General features: G+C 47.1%; 1 long non-coding RNA gene across 1 annotated transcript; it reads right to left on the bottom strand.

The window, feature by feature from the left end:
* Positions 1–8870: 8870 nt before the first annotated feature.
* Positions 8871–21165, bottom strand: LOC134947781 (uncharacterized). Its single transcript, XR_010182770.1, has 4 exons — positions 21006–21165; positions 16237–16336; positions 9124–9188; positions 8871–8921 (listed from the first exon to the last, which is right to left on the bottom strand). It is a non-coding gene; the product is annotated as an uncharacterized LOC134947781 (long non-coding RNA).
* Positions 21166–21499: the final 334 nt, after the last annotated feature.

Here is a 21499-nt window from a genome sequence, read left to right as displayed (position 1 = left end):
TTTTGTAGAGGTGGAGAGTCTGATGGAGAGAGAGAGAGAGAGAGAGAGTTCCAGTGGTGGGGAGCAGCATGGGAAAATCTTGGAGGCGGGATTGGGAGGAAGTAATCAGTTGGAGGAGAGGTGGCATTATATAGGTGTATATATTTCTGAAAATTATTTTGGAGTGTGCATTGTTATGGCATTAGTTTAGATTATTTAACACACAAATTGCTACAGAGAATGAGTAACTCTATGTAGTAAGAATCCATTTTTCAGGGGTGTAGTATGTTATGCTGGCGGCCAGCATACTGGCGCCAGGATCCCGACTGCCGGCAGCCGGGCGAGCGCATATGAGCCTCTTGCGGGCTCGCTGCGCTTGCCACACTGCGGCCAGGGTGGCACGCTACATGTGCCACGCTATTTATTATCCCTCCGGGGGGTCGTGGTCCCCCAATAGGGAGAGTAGTTGTCGGTTTGTTGGGTGTTGGGTTTCCGGAGCCGGTATACTGAGCATCGGGATTCCAACAACACAACCGGCATACTGAATAGCATTTTACAGTAGTGACCAATTTGTGTTATTAAATATTTGTATCTAACAGTGACATCTGGTGGGGTGAAAACTTGATGCAATCAGTGCATTCTGTCCAAGCTGCAAAGACAGCAGCAAATGTAAACTGGCAGAAGCTGGCCTGCACTCTTATAACAACCTAATAATAAAGCAAAAATATATTTAGCTCTAATAAATAATGACACAAGACAAAAGTTATAATGACAATAATCAATTGAAAAAAATATCAATCGATTACAATTTTAACTACTGCACAATAGAAGAAAAATGGTGGCACGTGAAACCTGAGCAGGCATCGGACCTCTGCTGCAGCCTGAAAGGGTCATGTGTTTTTTATTATGTTCCTGCAGAAGATCTGTCAATACCCATGCCAGGAGTTTATGCTATAATGTATTTTGGAATAACTGTTGGATTGTATGATGTATTTCCCCCTTTAAAGTAAGATGAGTGGTCCTGATCTTGAAAGGGACCGAAATGTGTCTTTGTGGAATCTTTCAATCTAGTCCACTAGGGGGTGATGAGATACAATGCAGTCTTGTCCGCCATGTGAGAGCCATGTGTATTATATTTTATGTTCCTGCTGTGGGGGTAAGAAATATTATTATTGCTTCTCCTATGACTGGTGAAGGATCTCAGTCAATGGCTGCACTGCAGGACACTTAGGGGGTAATTCCAAGTTGATCGCAGCAGGATTTTTGTTAGCATTTGGGCAAAACCATGTGCACTGCAGGGAGGGGGGGCACTCGCAGGGACGTGCAGTCAGGGGAGGCAGTGCCTCCCCTGTCATTAATGATTAAAATAATACAAATAGGTATATGTTTTAGACTTTGAATTATTTTAATAATTTTTACATTGTAAATATTGTTTTAAATGTGTGTAGGAGGCACCACTCTCGGTGCCTCCCGCTATTAATATGAAATGGCCGGAAGCGGGGGGCGGGGCTAAGCAATGAGCAGCAAAAGCCCATTAAAAAAAGCGCCTGAAGCGGCACTTTCTATAAGTGCCTCTTTGTCAGGGGTGTCACAGTTAGCTGTGATCGAGCAGTGGTAGGGGGTAGCACTAAAAGCTGTGCAGCGTCCAGACCCGGCCGCTCCCCCCCCCCCTCCCTCCACCCGGCGCCTGAACACACCTTATGTCCTCCGGCGGCAGCACCTTCACACACCCGCCTACCGTCCGGCACCTGTACACCCTCAAAAGGAGGATGACGGACGCTGCCAGCAGCAGAATCTCCGGCTGGACACTGCTCTGCTCCCTGCTCGCGGCTGTCTCAGCTCCCCCGCTGCGCTGGTCCCGCTCGGCTATCCTGAGGAGAGGAGCCCTGAGTGGAGCTCACGCTGAGCTGCAGAGCCGCCCACTACACTCTGACTGTGCTGATGGGGCAATGAACTGCTGCTGGAGCTCCGTCCGAGATCAGGAGATCACTACCCAGGTGTGGGCTACACAGGGAAGTGGGATTATGGGGTGTGCATGACCATATAGAGGGACAGTGGGAGTAGGGTGTGTGGTGGGGGTAGTGCATTATTTGGGGTATGTAAGGGAACAGGGGGACTAGCTTATGTGTTGGGGTAGAGGGTTGTATGTGGGAAAACTAGGGTTTTATGTGAGGAGACAGAGGGATTAGGGCGTGTGAGTGGTAGAGGGATATGAGGTGTATGTGGGGGGATGGAGTGCTGGGTATATTGGAGCAGAGGGATATTTATTGTATGTGGGGGACAGGGGAAGTAAGGTATGTTGTGGGGTAGAGGGGTATGCAGTGTATGTTGTCAATCTCTCCGTTACCCACTACTGTCACTCTGTCACCCACCGCTGTCACACTCTCCCTGGCATCACCCGCTCCCTGTCACAATCTCCCTGGCGTCACCCACTGCTGTCACCCTCTGCTGTTACCCTCTCCCTGGCGTCACCTACTGCTGTCACCCTCTCCCTAGGGTAACCCTTTCCCCGGCGTCACCTTCTCCCTGTCACTGCTGTCACCCTCTCCCTGTCATCCACTGCTGTTACCCTCTCCCTAGGGTAACCCTTTCCCCGGGGTCACCTTCTCCCTGTCACTGCTGTCACCCTCTCCCTGTCATCCACTGCTGTTACCCTCTCCCTAGAGTAACCCTTTCCCCGGGGTCACCTTCTCCCTGTCACTGCTGTCACCCTCTCCCTGTCATCCACTGCTGTTACCCTCTCCCTGGTGTCATCCTCTCCCTGGTGTCACATACTGCTGTCACCCTCTCCTAGCTCCCACCGCTGTCACCCTCTCCCTGGCATCACCCGCTCCCTGTCACAATCTCCGTCACCCACTGCTGTCACTCTCTCCGTCACCCACCGCTGTCACCCTCTCCCTGGCATCACCCGCTCCCTGTCACAATCTCCGTCACCCACTGCTGTCACCCTCTCCTAGCTCCCACCGCTGTCACCCTCTCCCAGGCATCACCCGCTCCCTGTCACAATCTCCGTCACCCACTGCTGTCACTCTCTCCGTCACCCACCGATGTCACCCTCTCCCTGGCATCACCCGCTCCCTGTCACAATCTCAGTCACCCACTGCTGTCACTCTCTCCGTCACCCACCACTGTCACCCTCTCCCTGGCATCACCCGCTCCCTGTCACAATCTCCCTGGCGTCACCCACTCCTTGTCATCCTCTGCTGTTACCCTCTCCCTGGCGTCACCTACTGCTGTCACCCTCTCCCTAGGGTAACCCTCTCCCCGGCGTCACCTTCTCCCTGTCACTGCTGTCACCCACTGCCTGTCATCCACTGCTGTTACCCTCTCCCTGGCGTCACCTACTGCTGTCACCCTCTCCCTAGGGTAACCCTCTCCCCGGCGTCACCTTCTCCCTGTCACTGCTGTCACCTTCTCCCTGTCACTGCTGTTACCTTCTCCCTGTCACTGCTGTTACCCTCTCCCTGGTGTCATCCTCTCCCTGTCACTGCTGTCACCCTCTCCCTGTCATCCACTGCTGTTACCCTCTCCCTGGTGTCATCCTCTCCCTTGTGTCACATACTGCTGTCACCCTCTCCTAGCTCCCACCGCTGTCACACTCTCCCTGACGTCACTCTCTCCCTGTCACCCTCTCCATGGTGTCACCCTCTTCCTGTCACCCTGAGATGCCTCACCAGCCACTGACCTCACCGCACGCCACTGGGGGGCAGATATAACATTTGCAGAGAGAGTTAGATTTGGGTGGGTTATTTTATTTCTGTGCAGGATAAATACTGGCTGCTTTATTTTTACACTGCAAATTAGATTGCAGATTGAACACACCACACCCAAATCTAACTCTCTCTGCACATGTTATATCTGCCTCCCCTGCAGTGCACATGGGGGGTAATTCCAAGTTGATCGCAGCAGGAAATTTTTTAGCAGTTGGGCAAAACCATGTGCACTGCAGGGGAGGCAGATATCACATGTGCAGAGAGAGTTAGATTTGGGTGTGGTGAGTTCAATCTGCAATCTAAATTGCAGTGTAAAAATAAAGCAGCCAGTATTTACCCTGCACAGAAATAAAATAACCCACCCAAATCTAACTCTCTCTGCAAATGTTATATCTGCCCCCCTGCAGTGCACATGGTTTTGCCCAACTGCTAAAAAATTTCCTGCTGCGATCAACTTGGAATTACCCCCATGGTTTTGTCCAACTGCTAACAAAATTCCTGCTGCGATCAATTTGGAATTACCCCCTTAATGCGTAATCTTACCTGTCCCTGGTACCAACTCCTCAGCACCTCTGCTGGTGTGCTCCCAAATCAAAGTAACCTTGAGCCCCTCTCATGCTTCTTAATGGGGATGCAGTATGTTTACATTTACAGTGTAGGCTTTCATATTTTCAACACCACACTGTTTTTCGACACCACAGTTTGAAATGTTGATATTGAACACGTCAGACTGCAGAATGTTGACAAGTGAAATGTCGACATCCTGCATGGACCAAAGGGATAAGATGTGGCATCAGATGGTTAGGGTTAGGCTGCGGGATTGGAGGGTTTGGGTTAGGCTGCGGAAGGGGAGGATTAGGGTTAGGCTGCGAGTGGGGAGGGTTAGGATTAGGCTGTGGGAGTGGAGGGTCAGAGTTAGCCTGTTGGGAGAGGAGGGTTAGGGTTAGGTTGCTGGAGAGGAGTGTTAGGGTTAGTCTGTGGAAGGGGTAATTTAGGTTGCTGGAGGGGAGGATTAGGGTTAGTCTGTGGAAGGGGTGATTTAGGGTTAATCTGTGGAAGGGGTAATTTAGGTTGCTGGAGGGGAGGATTAGGGTTAGTCTGTGGAAGGGGTAATTTAGGTTGCTGGAGGGGAGGATTAGGGTTAATCTGTGGAAGGGGTAATTTAGGTTGCTGGAGGGGAGGATTAGGGTTAGTCTGTGGAAGGGGTAATTTAGGTTGCTGGAGGGGAGGATTAGGGTTAGTCTGTGGAAGGGGTAATTTAGGTTGCTGGAGGGGAGGATTAGGGTTAGTCTGTGGAAGGGGTAATTTAGGTTGCTGGAGGGGAGGATTAGGGTTAGTCTGTGGAAGGGGTAATTTAGGTTGCTGGAGGGGAGGATTAGGGTTAGTCTGTGGAAGGGTAGGATTAGGTTTAGGTGGTGGGAGACTCAGAGCTCAAACATTAAACAAACAATTTAATAAAGCAATTTTTTAAATAATTTACAGGTTTTAGTACAAGTTTGGGTTGGGTGGTAGTCATGTGACCGCCGGTCGGCTGACCGACAGTCACATGACCTCCTCCGTGAGCCCGACGGCTCACTATCCCGATGGTCGGCATGCCGACCAACAGGGACTATTTCCACTCGTGGGTGTCCACGACACCCATAGAGTGGGAATAGAACCCGTGGCGACCGCAGGTCGCCACCGAGCCCGCAGCGTGGCGAGCGCAGCTAGCCCGCAAGGGGCTTGCTGCACTCGCCCCTCCCCGTCGGTATGCTGCCGGGATCCCGGCGTCGGTAAGGTGACCGGCGGTCAGGAAACCGCCAGTCACCCGTACTACACCCGTTTGGGTTAGTTATCTTTTTTTTTATTTTAAAGCATTGGCTCAGAAGATAAACAGCATATATTTCTCCTTTTGTTGACATCTTGGACATAAAAAAGACCAAATGCAATTAACATATAAGTTCAACATACTGAGACAATTGTACCAATCACATAAAAAACAATATTATGCTATCTATGAACAACTACAGAGATAAAGAGAAGGTCAAGTATGTTAGGTAGGCGTCAGGACTGGTTCTACACTTTGTGGCGCCCAGGGCGAAAGTTTCCACAGGTGCTTCATACTGGCCACAGTTATGCCCCCTGTAGTTATGCCCCCAGTAGTTGTGCCCCCAGTAGTTGTGCCCACAGTAGCTGTGCCCCCAGTAGCTATGCCCCCAGTAGATTTGCCCCAGTAGTTTTGCCCCCTGTAGCTGTGCCCCCAGTAGATTTGCCCCAGTAGCTGTGCCCCCTGTAGCTGTGCCCCCTGTAGCTATGCCCCAGTAGTTGTGCCCCCTGTAGTTGTGCACTGTAGATTTTCCCCCTGTAGCTATGACACAAGTAGATTTGCCCCAGGTAGATTTACCCCCAGTAGTTGTGCCCCCAGTAGCTGTGCCCCATGTAGCTTTGCCCCCGTAGATTTGCCCCCAGTAGTTGTGCCCCCAGTAGCTGTGCCCCCTGTAGTTGTGCGACAGTAGCTGTGCCCCAGTAGTTGTGCCCCCAGTAGATTTGCCCCAGTAGTTGTGCCCCCTGTCGCTGTGCCCCCAGTAGCTGTGTCCCCTGTAGCTGTGCCGCCAGTAGCTGTGCCACCTGTAGTTGTGCCCCCAGTAGCTGTGCCCCCAGTAGTTGTGCCCCCCGTTGCTGTTCCCCCAGCAGCCGCTTACAAACACAAAAAAATAAACAAGCAACAATACTGACCAGCCCCGCTCCTGCTACCGACCGCTGCTGCCGCTGCTGCTCCTTCCGGCCGCCCGCTCCTCTCTATAGGAGAGACGTTATGATATCTCTTCCATAGCAGCGCTGCACAGACACTAGAGGTCAATTATGACCTCTAGTGTCTGTCAGTGGAGCCGGCTGCAGCGGACGCCCACACAGCCCACGGCGTCTGCTGCAGCTGGGGAACGGAATGCAGGGTGCGGGTAGGTGGCGGGCACCTGCGGGGTGACTGCAGCCGTGCCCGCAGGCAGCAGTGCCCCAGGCGCAGGCACTGCTTGCCCGCCCCAAGAACTGCTCCTGGTAGGCGTGTGCGGGAAGCCCCATAAAGCCACTGAAAAGTGCCAGTCAAGAGGGACATATCGGATCAACCTGTAGGAGTATCCGAGTTTCGAACCATAGTGTTGAGTGGAAGCATTTGTGAATTTGGACTTTTATATTAGCTGTCCTACCCGTTCTTTGCAAGGGAGTTTCTGATTTTCACGGTTGTACATAGAAATTATTGTTAAAAAGTTGGTAAATCCATAGAGATGTAAATTTGAGACATCTTAATGTAAGTAAATATTAATCCATGGTTCTTGGCGCTACCTGAGGAGCACCCATAGCAGATATGGCAACAAGTGACAGGACTATTTTTTTGTAGTTTGTTTAATTCTACACACTGGAGGTGCAATCCAAATTTTGATCCGATTGTCCGTTTGGGCATTATCATGCAACGCAAGGCACGCATCAGTAATGATGTAATTATGTCAACCCCCTTTTCTTAACCTTAGGAGATGTTTATTAAAATTCTGATTAATTAGTTTTCCTATTTCTCACCTGTAGAATACCTATGTTAAATTTCAGCTTCCTAACATATGGGGAAATAAGATAATTAGTGGTGAGTGAGTGAGTGAGTGAGTGAGGGCTTTTGCATTTCTATATATAGAAGACAGGGTAGCAATGAAACTTTCTCAGGTATCAAACATTTGTTTCACCTGTTTTTCTTTTTGAATAGGGCTCCACAGAGTAAGTGAGTGAGGGCCTCAGCAGAACATTAAACAAAATGGAATCTGGCAATCTGGATTATCCCTGTCAGCTGGGGCCCCTTAACACTTAACTGACGATTTATTTAGCTGAAAACCGCTCAGGGTTTTTTTTACGAGTGAATTAAGTGAAGAACATGACTTTAACCCTATCCCAAATGATTTCAGTAAAAAAAAAAAAAGAAAATTCCCCCCCCCCCCCCCCCCCCCAAAACATCAAAACATCGATCGAGAACATTGCGACCATCGGGACATCGGGAACATTGCGACTATCGCGGCTTTCATTTTGAAAGCTGGGACAGCTTGCAGGTATGCAGGGGGGGTCAGGGGGTGGCTTGGGAGGGTTAATTTATTCTCCCCAGTGGCTGCCATTGTCTGCAGCCGCTGGAGGGGACAGATCCTGCCATGCTGACCGATCAGCAGTGATCGGCAGACACGGGGAGAGTGCAGGGAGGCAGAGGGACCTCGTGTCCCTCTGACAGCAGCAGCGGAGGGAAGTTTATCTTCCCTGCCGCTGCTAACACTCTCTATCTGACTGGTCGCATCCTGTGCGACCAGGTCAGATAGAGCACTTGCAGACATGGTCACATCTGATGCGACCATGCCAGGCAAGTGGTTAAAGGTGTACTGCCTATATCCCCTTATGGCAGCCTTTTATGTTATGGACATGTATTGCATGCAGCCTCAAAATCTGCTCTTTGTGTTTGTTCATAGTCATTACATTAATGGGAATATGAGTGTACGGTGGTGATTTGGCCGAGTAATGTACGCACCAACGGAATTGTATTTGACCCAATCACAAGTCCAGTGGCTTAACCAGTAGTGTGGCTTATTGATAATTGAAGGTACAGATATACTCACTGTTACACTGATTGAGGCATGAAGCGGAGCAGGGTTCTGACAGATCATCAGCCGGTGACTGTCCTCTGGATGGGGGTAGCGATGCAGGGTGCTGGAACAGCAGTATCACGGGTAAAAGTAAGAGGTCCCTTGGAGTTAAGGGGGAGACATCCGTCTCCCAGTATATTATTGTACACAGTAACAAGATGGCGCTGCATATGCACTGTAACAACTCTGGTGGCCATCTTGGTAAGGGAATGAAGCATCATCCCCATAGGAGAAATACTGGAGAATGCACAGTAGCGATTTCCCATTCCAACACTTCAAAGAGGTCACCCTTCCAAGTTTGCATCAACACTTCATACCCTAAGCGTTTGTGGAAAATACGTCATATTGTAGGTTACCCATAACCTATCTTACCTAGCTGAATTACCTGGGTTTAAATGTAAAGTTATTCAGTTAATGAGTTGGATGTAACTGTCAACATTTTAAAAACAATTAGCAGCTTAGCAGCTCTTCCAACACACCCATGAGGTGGCTGCCCAGTGTCGTTTTTTTTTTTTCCTTGGGGTGTCGCCAGAAGCCCTAATCCCCAGCTCTCCAATTCATATCACTAGAGCCACCGGCACATCAGCTAAAACAAGAAAATCAGGAAACAATTTTAGTCATTTTTATCCCATGTCTAACACGTACTATATAAAAGTGAATATATCACAGTGGTAGTCATTGATAAATAGGCAGAATCACTATCTAAAACATTTCCATTGATGTTTTTTTTTCTCTTTAGTAATTTGACCAAATAGTATAATGTAGGTCCTATATTTCATTTTTGTTACCGTCGCCAAAAGCAGCTGCCCATTCGATGTCGATTTGCTTCTGTTTCTCACTGTCAGTTAGCCAACTGCAAAAATAAGAAGAAAGGGTCAGTTAGAGCTTATACACAACTAACAGGAAACATTAGCAGAAATGACAGTAAATCACAGGTAAATTACAGGTAGCAGTATATCATGGTACAAAGTATCACATGGCAGAATGTATCACATCACAGCAACACAGGCACTATATATATCTATATATATATATATATATATATATATATATATGTATATATATATATATATATAATGTGGAGCAGAGTACAGAAAGTGTTGGCGGGAGCTTTTTACAGCATTTATAACTCTATTCCTGGGAAAGGAATCCTTCAGGTCCACTACCAATGCCAGTTTCCATAGATCCCACCTAAATATATCAATACACTCTCCACCATGTACAAGGGACAACCAAGATATTCCCATTCCTCAGCCACAACACAGGCTGTGACAAATAGCAATACTGACTAGAAAATGTCTACTGCGCATGTCTCTGGAAACATGGCCCAGGGGCCCGTGTGCACCGCACACATTGCACCCATGGTAGAAACGCCAATGTCTCTTACCTTCTCTAACATTTTCCAGGCTATTTAATGAACGTTCCCCCCACAATATATTTAGTATAGGGTAGTAGTCATAAGGACACAGGATAAGAGATGGGGTTCGTATTAGTAGGGATGCATTAAAGCTGGGGATGATAGTTGTAGAAATAAGGACACAACTGGGTTGGAACATGATAGCTGGGTGGTGGCAGTAGTAAGATCACATGGCATGGGTTCGGACCTAGCTTCGTTTTTTTGGTAAGCAAATATAGAGTTTGGCGCCCTTGATGGGACAAACTGTATAAAGGGACAGCGCGTGCCTGCTGCAGATACCTGCTGCAGCCTGCCCTGTCCTGCACTGCAGAAGTGACTGCAGATGACTGTGTCTGTGCTGCTGCTGCTGATGTTACCATAGTAACATAGTAACTAAGGTTTAAAAAAGACAATTGTCCATCGAGTTCAACCTAATGTTCTTCTGAGTGGAGGGTGAGTCAACAAGTGTGACACACATACTCACACCAGGTCAAACACAGGTTCTTCTCAGTGTGGGCTGGGGGTAAAGGCTGGGCTGGCAGGGTCCATGAAAGCTTTTTTTTCCCTGGGGACCTATTTTCATTGATCAAGTCAATCCCAAGAATAGCGGGAATCCTGGGATTAAGATTTTTTTCCAATCCCAAATCCTGTGATTGAACAGATGAAGTGGGATTGGCTTTCTTAATTAGATCTAAGAAGAATACATTCTTCCAATACTGTGCATTAGTCTGGGAAGTCCACACTGTTCTTAAAGATAGAAAAACTCTGTTTCTGTAATTTCACTAAAAGTTTTAATGATGAAAATAGGGGTATATGTCTTTGGTGGGTATAGCTTGAAAGTAAAAGATCTTGGGCATACAGTGGTGAGACCCTTTAGTAAGTGGAGATAAAGTGAAAAGGATAGGTGTACACAGAAGGCGGAGTCCCACACCTCTACGATGTATCATTATACCTGAGTTTGTATCTTGATGGTGGAATTCTGTGCAGCTGTCTGAAAAATTGGGCGCAGAGCCTGATGGAAGTTGTCCAACGGCTAGTGTCACAGGTCATCACTGATCTGAGGCTCTTTCTGCACTTTCTATATACTGGTGGATGTCTCAGTTAGCCGCAAGGACTGCACGAGACTTCCGGGTTGGAGTTCCCGCGAGGTCTCGGCAAATGGAGAAGGCATTGGCGGTGACCTCCACAGTGTAGCGCTTTATGTGGCTGCATACCCAGCGTAATGGTCGGGCCAGCCCTGCACATGACAGATGAGTGGAAGTACCAGTAATAAGGACAGTAGCAGTAGTTTGGCCAGTTGTGAGGTGGTCATTAGAAAAATAAGATTTTACTTACCGATAAATCTATTTCTCGTAGTCCGTAGTGGATGCTGGGGACTCCGTCAGGACCATGGGGATTAGCGGCTCCGCAGGAGACAGGGCACAAAAATAAAGCTTTAGGATCAGGTGGTATGCACTGGCTCCTCCCCCTATGACCCTCCTCCAAGCCTCAGTTAGGATACTGTGCCCGGACGAGCGTACACAATAAGGAAGGATTTTGAATCCCGGGTAAGACTCATACCAGCCACACCAATAGGCTGGTTCAGGTGAAAAGCTGACACCACCTTAGGCAGAAAATGAGGACGCGTCCGCAGTTCTGCCCTGTCCGAATGGAAAATCAGATATGGGCTTTTATACGATAAAGCCGCCAATTCTGACACTCTCCTGGCTGAAGCCAGGGCCAGTAGCATGGTTACTTTCCATGTAAGATATTTCAAATCCGCCGATTTGAGTGGCTCAAACCAATGGGATTTGAGAAAATCCAAAACTACATTAAGGTCCCACGGAGCCACTGGGGGCACAACCGGGGGCTGTATATGTAGTACTCCTTTTACAAAAGTCTGGACTTCAGGAACTGAAGCCAATTCTTTCTGGAAGAAAATCGACAGGGCCGAAATTTGAACCTTAATGGACCCCAACTTGAGGCCCATAGACAATCCTGTTTGCAGGAAATGTAGGAATCGACCCAATTGAAATTCCTCCGTGGGGGCCTTCCTGGCCTCACACCACGCAACATATTTTCTCCAAATGCGGTGATAATGTTGTGCAGTCACCTCCTTCCTGGCTTTAACCAGTGTAGGAATGACCTCTTCTGGAATGCCTTTTTCCCTTAGAATTCGGCGTTCAACCGCCACGCCGTCAAACGCAGCCGCGGTAAGTCTTGGAATAGACACGGTCCCTGCTGAATCAGGTCCCGTCTTAGAGGTAGAGGCCACGGATTTTCCGTGAGCATCTCCTGAAGTTCCGGGTACCAAGTTCTTCTTGGCCAATCCGGAGCCACGAGTATCGTTCTTACTCCCCTTTGCCGTATAATTCTCAGTACTTTGGGTATGAGAGGCAGAGGAGGAAACACATACACTGACTGGAACACCCACGGTGTTACCAGAGCGTCCACAGCTATTGCCTGAGGGTCTCTTGACCTGGCGCAATACCTGTCCAGTTTTTTGTTGAGGCGAGACGCCATCATATCCACCTTTGGTTTTTCCCAACGGTTCACAATCATTTGGAAGACTTCTGGATGAAGTCCCCACTCTCCCGGGTGAAGATCATGTCTGCTGAGGAAGTCTGCTTCCCAGTTGTCCACTCCCAGAATGAACACTGCTGACAGTGCTATCACATGATCTTCCGCCCAGCGAAGAATCCTTGCAGCTTCTGCCATTGCTCTCCTGCTTCTTGTGCCGCCCTGTCTGTTTACGTGGGCGACTGCCGTGATGTTGTCCGACTGGATCAACACCGGCTGACCCTGAAGCAGGGGTTTTGCCAGGCTTAGAGCATTGTAAATCGCTCTTAGCTCCAGTATATTTATGTGAAGAGACATCTCCAGGCTTGACCATACTCCCTGGAAGTTTCTTCCCTGTGTGACCGCTCCCCAGCCTCTCAGACTGGCATCCGTGGTCACCAGGACCCAGTCCTGTATGCCGAATCTGCGGCCTTCTAACAGATGAGCACTCTGCAACCACCACAGAAGAGACACCCTTGTCCGTGGCGATAAGGTTATCCGCTGATGCATCTGCAGATGCGATCCGGACCATTTGTCCAGCAGATCCCACTGAAAAGTTCGTGCGTGGAATCTGCCGAATGGGATTGCTTCGTAAGAAGCCACCATCTTTCCCAGGACTCTTGTGCATTGATGCACAGACACTTTTCCTGGTTTTAGGAGGTTCCTGACAAGTTCGGATAACTCCTTGGCTTTCTCCTCCGGAAGAAACACCTTTTTCTGAACCGTGTCCAGAATCATTCCCAGGAACAGCAGACGTGTTGTCGGGGTCAACTGAGATTTTGGAAAATTCAGAATCCACCCGTGTTGTTGCAGCACTACTTGGGTTAGTACTACTCCGTCCTCCAGCTGTTCTCTGGACCTTGCCCTTATCAGGAGATCGTCCAAGTAAGGGATAATTAATACGCCTCTTCTTCGCAGAAGAATCATCATTTCGGCCATTACCTTGGTAAAGACCCGAGGTGCCGTGGACAATCCAAACGGCAGCGTCTGAAACTGATAATTACAGTTTTGCACCACGAACCTGAGGTACCCTTGATGTGAAGGGCAAATTGGGACATGCAGGTAAGCATCTTTTATGTCCAGGGACACCATAAATTCCCCTTCTTCCAGATTCGCTATCACTGCTCTGAGTGATTCCATCTTGAACTTGAATTTTTGTATGTACAGGTTCAAAGATTTCAGATTTAGAATAGGTCTTACCGAGCCGTCCGGCTTCGGTACCACAAATAGCGTGGAGTAATACCCCTTTTCCTGTTGTAGGAGGGGTACCTTGACTATCACCTGCTGAGAAAACAGCTTGTGAATGGCTTCCAATACCGTCGCCCTGTCTGAGGGAGACGTTGGCAAAGCAGACTTTAGGAACCGGCGAGGGGGAGACTTCTCGAATTCCAACCTGTAACCCTGAGATACTACCTGCAGGATCCAGGGGTCCACCTGTGAGCAAGCCCACTGCGCGCTGAAATTCTTGAGTCGACCCCCCACCGTTCCTGAGTCCGCTTGTAAAGCCCCAGCGTCATGCTGAGGGCTTTGCAGAACCCGCGGAGGGCTTCTGTTCCTGGGAAGGAGCTGCTTGCTGCCCTCTCTTACCCTTTCCTCTGCTTCGGGGCAGATATGACTGTCCTTTTGCCCGCTTTTTATAGGACCGAAAGGACTGCGGCTGAAAAGACGGTGTCTTTTTCTGTTGGGAGGGGGTCTGAGGTAAAAAGGTGGATTTCCCGGCAGTTGCCGTGGCCACCAAATCCGATAGACCGACGCCAAATAATTCCTCCCCTTTATACGGCAATACTTCCATATGCCGTTTGGAATCCGCATCACCTGACCACTGTCGTGTCCATAAACTTCTTCTGGCAGATATGGACATCGCACTTACTCTCGATGCCAGAGTGCAAATATCCCTCTGAGCATCTCGCATATAAAGAAAAGCATCCTTTAATTGCTCTAAAGTCTGTAAAATACTGTCCCTATCCAGGGTATCAATATTTTCAGTCAGGGAATCCGACCAGACCACCCCAGCACTGCACATCCAGGCTGAGGCGATGGCTGGTCGCAGTATAACACCAGTATGTGTGTATATACTTTTTAGGGTAGTTTCCAGCCTCCTATCAGCTGGATCCTTGAGGGCGGCCGTATCAGGAGACGGTAACGCCACTTGTTTTGATAAGCGTGTGAGCGCCTTATCCACCTTAGGGGGTGTTTCCCAGCGCGCCCTAACCTCTGGCGGGAAAGGGTATAATGCCAATAACTTTTTTGAAATTAGCACTTTTCTATCTGGGTTAACCCACGCTTCATCACATACATCATTCAATTCCTCTGATTCAGGAAAAACTACAGGTAGTTTTTTCACCCCCCACATAATACCCCTTTTTGTGGTACTTGTAGTATCAGAGATATGCAAAGCCTCCTTCATTGCCGTGATCATATAACGTGTGGCCCTACTGGAAAATACGTTTGTTTCTTCACCGTCGACACTAGATTCAGTGTCCGTGTCTGGGTCTGTGTCGACCGACTGAGGTAAAGGGCGTTTTACAGCCCCTGACGGTGTCTGAGACGCCTGGGCAGGTACTAACTGGTTTTCCGGCCGTCTCATGTCGTCAACTGATTTTTGTAATGTGCTGACATTATCACGTAATTCCATAAACAAAGCCATCCATTCCGGTGTCGACTCCCTGGGGGGTGACATCACCATTACCGGCAATTGCTCTGCCTCCACACCAACATCGTCCTCATACATGTCGACACACACGTACCGACACACAGCAGACACACAGGGAATGCTCTATTGAAGACAGGACCCCACTAGCCCTTTGGGGAGACAGAGGGAGAGTTTGCCAGCACACACCCAAGCGCTATAATATATATGGGAACAACCCTATATAAGTGTTGTATCCTTATAGCAGCTTAAATATAGTAATATCGCCAAAAAAAGTGCCCCCCCTCTCTGTTTTACCCTGTTTCTGTAGTGCAGTGCAGGGGAGAGTCCTGGGAGCCTTCCTCACAGCGGAGCTGAGCAGGAAAATGGCGCTGTGTGCTGAGGAGAATAAGCCCCGCCGGCGAGCTCTTCTCCGGAGTTTGTGAGATCTGGCAGGGGTTAAATACATCCATATAGCCTCAAGGGCTATATGTGATGTATTTTTTAGCCATAAAAAGGTATTATACATTGCTGCCCAGGGCGCCCCCCCCAGCGCCCTGCACCCTCCGTGACCGCTGTGTGAAGTGTGCTGACAACAATGGCGCACAGCTGCAGTGCTGTGCGCTACCTCAGGAAGACTGAAAAGTCTTCTGCCGCCTGCTTCTGGACCTCTTCCATCTTCGGCATCTGCAAGGGGGGTCGGCGGCGCGGCTCCGGGACCGGACTCCATGGCTGGGCCTGTGTTCGATCCCTCTGGAGCTAATGGTGTCCAGTAGCCTAAGAAGCCAATCCATCCTGCACGCAGGTGAGTTGACTTCTCTCCCCTAAGTCCCTCGATGCAGTGAGCCTGTTGCCAGCAGGACTCACTGAAAATAAAAAACCTAAAAACTTTTTCTAAGCAGCTCTTTAGGAGAGCCACCTAGATTGCACCCTGCTCGGACTGGCACAAAAACCTAACTGAGGCTTGGAGGAGGGTCATAGGGGGAGGAGCCAGTGCACACCACCTGATCCTAAAGCTTTATTTTTGTGCCCTGTCTCCTGCGGAGCCGCTAATCCCCATGGTCCTGACGGAGTCCCCAGCATCCACTAGGACGTTAGAGAAATTTACTTTAAATGGTTTTTAATGACTTTTGAATATTACAGATAGAAATACTAATGTATGAATAAAAAGAGTTCCAAAATACACGCTTCATATTTCTAACCATTTGTACTGAAATCCAAATACAAAGTGGCTTGCCAAAACAAAAACACACAAATGGTTTTAGAAGTAAAACATGTCTAGTAATAACATCTAGCCAAATAAACCATAATAGTCTGCAAATGATGTTAGTAACTTACCCCCACAGTGTGTGCAAAAACAGGCACAGCATGCAAAAGGCACATAATGCCAGGGCCACAAAGAGCGCCACATGAAAAGTCTCCATCGCTTCGATGAGATCTGTGCAAGAAAGAAACACATAGGTGAATTATCCATCTCACAGCAATGTACACATATTCATTCATTATTTAAACCTTTTCATAAACAGCAGAGAGGCTTCCTTATCATGAGGAGTATTGGTAATATAAGTAATAAGTAAAATAACACAGACTGGCACCTTTATAATCTCTATACACAGTCCCTGAGCTAGAAAGCCTGGGCTGGCAATCATAATTTAGGAGAGATCTGCAGTGTGGGGTCTCACCTTTTCATCATAACCAGATTTGGGTCCCTCTACTAAGCAGAGCCAGGGCCATCTTAATGTATGGGCTTACTGGGCAGCTGCCCAGGGCACCCCAATTCTAGGGGCTACTGAGCAGGGTTGAGCTGAATAGGCAAACACAGAGGGGTTTCCAGTTGCCCAGAAACCCCCTTCCCACAGCCTGGCCAGTGGCCACTACATGCAGTATAAATGGCAGAATGCAGATGCTGCAAATGCCCAGAAACAGCAGATTTTCCTACAAAGTCTGTTGTGTGTGTCTGTGGATTATTCCAAAATACGGAAAAATCCGATATCCAACATACTTCTGGTCCCAAGCATTTTGGATAAGGGATACTCAACCTGTACTTCAATTGGCTTACTGGGATCATTGGGCCTACATATGTCTGAAGAACTGTATTACATCAACTGCACTTTGGGAATACAGCTTGTTACATGCTAATTATGTATCCTTCATGGGCTGGCAACAATCACTATAAAATCAAGCATTTGGAACCTGCCATCCAGAAATACTGCTGTTGCTCCAGGGCTGGTGCCTCAGGAGCTTCTTGGCAGTAAGAGAATACAGCCTGGCCACTCTGTGAATTACACACAATCAGAGCAGCCAGTCAGAATTCTCTACCTGTCTCCCAGCCTTCAGCCAGACAGCTCATGGCTCTAGTCATGTGGAGAGTTGGCGCAGGAATGCACGAGGGGTACCTTCATGGGCTGGCAACAATCACTATAAAATCAAGCATTTGGAACCTGCCATCCAGAAATACTGCTGTTGCTCCAGGGCTGGTGCCTCAGGAGCTTCTTGGCAGTAAGAGAATACAGCCTGGCCACTCTGTGAATTACACACAATCAGAGCAGCCAGTCAGAATTCTCTACCTGTCTCCCAGCCTTCAGCCAGACAGCTCATGGCTCTAGTCATGTGGAGAGATGGCGCAGGAATGCACGAGGGGTACATGTATTTTGTATTTATTCCCGTGATTTGGTGTGTATAGGCCCCAGTGCTTTGCTTTGCCCGGGGCCTACAATGCTGTTAAATCATTCCTCAGCACAGCCAACCCAAATGCGGAGTTACCAACTGGCCCTAAATTCCACTGACTGTCCCAGAATATACAGATTTATCCCCGGAAATCCACACCACTGGAAATATATTACTGAATAATGACCAACTGTACTGTAACAATCCTTATTGTCTGCATTGCAGATGTGATTCTTATTACTATTACTAGACATTAGTAAAAAGCAATAACCGCTACATTATGTTTCACTTCAATTCATGATGGGAGTTGTAGTACTCCAAGGTGCTGCGAGACAGTATTGCACATGGTACAGCAGCACTGGTTATATAATGCTGGTGACTATGTATTTGCCATAAGGCAAAGGGGCATTTCTGAGCTCTCATGGTGTCAGTGCTTCTTCAGTAGAGATGTGCACCGGAAATTTTTCGGGTTTTGGTTTTGAATTCGGTTCCGCGGCCGTGTTTTGGATTCGGACGCATTTTGGCAAAACCTCCCTGAATTTTTTTTGTCAGATTCGGGTGTGTTTTGGATTCGGTTGTTTTTTCTCAAAAACCCCTCAAAAACAGCTTAAATCATAGAATTTGGGGGTCATTTTGATCCTATAGTATTATTAACCTCAATAACCATAATTTCCACTCATTTCCAGTCTATTTTGAACACCTCACACCTCACAATATTATTTTTAGTCCTAAAATTTGCACCGAGGTCGCTGGATGACTAAGCTAAGTGACCTAAGAGGGCGGCACAAACACCTGGCCCATCTAGGAGTGGCACTGCAGTGTCAGACAGGATGGCACTTTAAAAAATTGGCCCCAAACAGCACATGATGCAAAGAAAAAAGAAAAAGAGGTGCACTGTGGTCGCTGGATGGCTAAGCTAAGCGACACAAACACCTCAATTTCACAGGAATTATTCATTCTAATCAGTGGTATTATTGGTCCAAATCACTGGAAGAAAATGACAAAATCACAGGAATTATTCGTTCTAATCAATGGTATTATTGGTCCAAATCACTTGAAGAAAATGACAATCACAGGAATTATTTGTTCTAATTAATGGTATTATTGGTCCAAATCACTGGAAGAAAATGACAAAATCACTGGAATTAAATGGCAGTAATGTCGGGAATTATATTAAATGGCAGTACCACTGGACATATACGGAAGTGTCAGACAGGATGGCACTTAAAAAAATAGTCCCCAAACAGCACATGATGCAAAGAAAAGAGAAAAAGAGGTGCACTGTGGTCGCTGGATGGCTAAGCTAAGCGACACAAACACCTCAATATCACAGGAATTATTCGTTCTAATCAATGGTATTATTGGTCCAAATCACTGGAAGAAAATGACAAAATCACTGGAATCATTTGGCAAGATCACTGTAATTAATAATTAATTATAAATCACTGATATTAATTGGTAAAATCTCGCTATCGCCTGCCTAGTGAAGTGGAATCTAGATGGGATTTTGTACCGGGGTCATCAATTGTCTAAATCCCAATGCACTAATGGCGGAAAACGGGCGCATGTCTAACAGCGCACTGATTGCACTGAGAACTGATTATACTGATCAATCACTGATTATACTGAGCACTGATTTTACTGAGCACTGATGATACTATGGAGAACTGACACTGAGCAGCGAGAACAGCACTGGACTATTGTACTGTAGTATACTGGTCACCACAATGCTGCACTACTACAATATACTGCTCGCAACAATGCAGCACAGATATGGATACTTGAAGTGACACCGCAGAGCTGCAAGATACAGCAATGGCCTACTGTACTGTACAACTATATACTGTTGGTTACCAAAATGCTGCACTGTACTACTATATATACTGCTCACAAAAATGCAGCACAGATATGGAATGGATACTTGCAGTGACACGGAGCTGCAAGATACAGCAATGGCCTACTGTACTGTACAACTATATACTGTTGGTCACCAAAATGCTGCACTGTACTACTATATATACTGCTCACAAAATGCAGCACAGATATGGAATGGATACTTGCAGTGACACGGAGCTGCAAGATACAGCAATGGCCTACTGTACTGTACAACTATATACTGTTGGTCGCCAAAATGCTGCACTGTACTACTATATATAATATAGTATACACTGGTCACACAACAATGCAGCATATATTGAGTTCTGATGATCAGGATACTGTCTAGAACTGAGTCTGACATGAAGCTGCAAGATACAGCAATGGCCTACTGAACTGTACTATACTGGTGGTCCCCACAATGCAGAACACTGAGCACAGATATTTGCAGCACACTGAGCACAGATATGGAGCTTTTCAGGCAGAGAACGTAGATATTTGCAGCACACTGAGCACAGATATGGAGCTTTTCAGGCAGAGAACGTAGATATTTGCAGCACACTGAGCACAGATATTTGCAGCACACTGAGCACAGATACGGAGCTTTTCAGGCAGAGAACGTGGCCACGTCCTCTCCGTTCAATCTCCAATGCACGAGTGAAAATGGTGGCGACGTGCGGATCTTTATATAGAATACGAATCTCGCGAGAATCCGACAGCGGGATGATGACATTCGGCCTCGTTCGGGTTAACCGAGCAAGGTGGGAAGATCTGAGGCTGCCTCGGACCCGTGAGACATACGTGAAGTTGGGGGGGGTTCAGATCTCGACGAACCGAACCCGCTTATCTCTATTCTTCAGTAATAACCCTTTGTCTTGTCACATGACTGACAGCGGCATCCCATCCTTTAGTATGCCAGCAGTGGACGGGGTAATTACAATACAACATATGTCTAATGGTTCCTGAATATGAAGATTTTGAGGATAACATTACATGGACTCAACACACCTAGGGCTCTATGTACTAAGCCTTGAAGAGAGAAAAAGTGGACAGAGGTAAAGTACCAGCCAATCAGCTCCTAACTGCCATGTTACAGACTGTGTTTGGAAAATGACAGTTAGGAGCTGGTTGGTTGGTCTTTATCTTTGTCCACTTTATCTCTCTCCGAGGCTTAGTACATAGACCCCCTAATGCTGGCAACACTTTGCTTCATGGATATGAAATATTGCTCCCAATATCTGTTGTAATGTTTTAACATTCTATAATTAACTTGTAGCCACAGGCAAATCAGCAGCTGACACCCACATACTTAATTCTCAATATATATTCTTCCATATATAACATTAAAATATTGTTGTAATATTCTTACGTTGAGTCCATGTGACAAAATCCAGGAAATCTCTATGTATTACAGTAGATGCAGGTGTAACTACATACAGTACAGTAAGCTGCGTATATTCTGCTGAAGTATAAATGTGTCTATGTCACTAATTAGCCATATAAAATGTGGTTTTTTTTTTTTCTGCTCAGTAAAAATAATAGAATTATCTGAGGGGTCCACTTACCTTCTGTCTCTTATATAAGACCTTCTTATCCAGATGTTTTTTGGATATAGTATATCCAGATGTTATTCAGATATATCCAGATGTTATTTAGATATGTATCAATGATACTAAAATATGTTAAAGCAAATACTGAGTCAGCACAAGTAATCACTTGTCTTTCTCCTCCAACAACTACCTATCAAAGGAGACTGTTACAGCCTGTCAGCAGTATAAGCCTGAGCCCCATTATGATGCGTTCTGCGCCTCATTATGATGTCACAATGGCAACTAGGACCTGGCTGGGATTATTACAGTGAGCTAATGTAGCAAAATAAATAACGGGTTACTTCAATATTGCTATTTGAGACATATAACAGCAACAGGGCAACATTTTTTTACATTTTTTTCCTATATACTTTTTCCAAATGTACATTTAATTAGTAGTTACTATTATAATAATTAGCGTCTGGTTTAGGAATGCTATTTTAAGAAAATATTATTAGCTTATTAATATC

Source organism: Pseudophryne corroboree, chromosome 8 (genome assembly GCF_028390025.1).
Source record: "Pseudophryne corroboree isolate aPseCor3 chromosome 8, aPseCor3.hap2, whole genome shotgun sequence".
In the NCBI taxonomy this organism is placed as follows: Eukaryota; Metazoa; Chordata; class Amphibia; order Anura; family Myobatrachidae; genus Pseudophryne; species Pseudophryne corroboree.
This window is presented reverse-complemented; position numbering and strand designations above follow the sequence as displayed.